General features: G+C 46.0%; 1 pseudogene; it reads right to left on the reverse strand.

The window, feature by feature from the left end:
* Window positions 1-712: 712 nt before the first annotated feature.
* Window positions 713-1,103, reverse strand: LOC126086649 (ubiquitin-like; annotated as a pseudogene).
* Between the last annotated feature and the right edge of the window lie 470 nt (window positions 1,104-1,573).

A 1,573-nucleotide genomic window follows, 5' to 3' on the forward strand; every position in this document is an offset into this window, starting at 1 on the left:
TCAGCTGTGCCCTAACATGGATGGAGGAGCAATGAATTGTTGAGAGCCAGGCAGCCATCTCAATCTGTGTCCACTAGGGCTACGAAGAGGTGAAGCTGGGACTTGCCTCCCAGGGTCCTTAGACCAAAAATCGTACTTCTTAAGGTAAGAATGCATATTTTAATTTACTCTATTTAGATAGCCGAATTATGGTGTTGATGAAGAATATCAAATATATGATGGACTGCAGAAGAATAAAAAAATCTATTTTGGAATAAGTACAGCCAGAATGCTTCTTACCAGTGAGGATGGTAAGACTTAGTCTCACATACTTTGGACATGTTATCAGGAGGGACCAGTCCCTGGAGGGGGATGTCATGCTTGGTAAAATGGTGGCTCAGCGAAAAAAAGGAAGACCCTAATGAGACGGATTGACACGGTGGCTGCAACCATGTGCTGCAACAACAATCCAAAGATAACAAGGGCTATGAGGATGGCGTAGGACCCAGCAGTGTTTTGTTCTGTTGTGCACAGGGTCTCTACGAGTCGGAACCGACTCAACGGCACTTAACAACAACAACAGGGTTTAGAGAGCTATTCCCTTCTAGATTTGCTCTGTTTTAACCAGCATTGAAAGTTTTTTTTTTTTTTTTTCAGTCCAATGAAAGGGAGACTTTATTGAGGGTCTAGGGCTCCGGGGCTTGGGAGAAGGAGAGCCGGCAGAGGGGGACCCTTATTTGACCTTCTTCTTGGGACGCAGGCTGCTGATGTGGCTGCACTTCTTCTTGTGGCAGTTGACAGCACGGGGCTGCAGGCGAGGGTAACGCACTAGATCATCGTGTCACAGTTGTGCTTCTGGACAAGCTGGCACAGGGAAGGCTCAATGTGCCGCCACCATGCAGATACAGCACCAGGTGCAGGGCGGACTCTTTCTGGATGTTGTAGTCTGAGACAGTGCGGCTGTCCCCTAGCTGTTTGCCCACAGAAACCAGGCTTTGCTGGTCAGGGGCTATGCTCTCCTTGTCTTGGGTTTTGGCTTTGACATTCTTGATGGTGTCACCGGGCTCAGCCTCAAGAGAGATGATCTTGCCTGTCACGGTCTTCGCAAAGATCTGCATCTCTGCGTCCGCCACTCAGCTGCCTCCTTCTCATTGAAAGTCTTTTAACTACAAAATGATGGAAAATTTAAAGCGTTTAGAGCTAGCTCTTGGGGAGTAGTTCACAGAAGGAGCACATTTGCGCCTGTGGCCTTCGTTACACGGATGTGAGGGGACTAATGCTAGACTAAGTATCAGGAACTGGAGCTAATAGATGACTAACATCCTGCTGTCCACGAAGAGGGCAAGGCAGGTTTGTAGTACCTATATGGAAGAACTCACAAATTAATGACTCACAGTGAATTGTCTGAATTTCCAGGTGGCCCTCGTTCCTGACCTTACCAAAGACCAAAGGTAATACTTTCCTTCAGTTCTATAAGTTAGCCCAGAAGTCTTCCAAGAAGTCTTTACTCGTTTATTTGCCCATTTATTCATTTCTTTTCTTTTTTTGCTCAGGTTATCAAAAGCTATTTTCTGTTATTTTATTTAGTATAAGG

Source organism: Elephas maximus, chromosome 12 (genome assembly GCF_024166365.1).
Source record: "Elephas maximus indicus isolate mEleMax1 chromosome 12, mEleMax1 primary haplotype, whole genome shotgun sequence".
NCBI classification, from domain to species: domain Eukaryota; kingdom Metazoa; phylum Chordata; class Mammalia; order Proboscidea; family Elephantidae; genus Elephas; species Elephas maximus.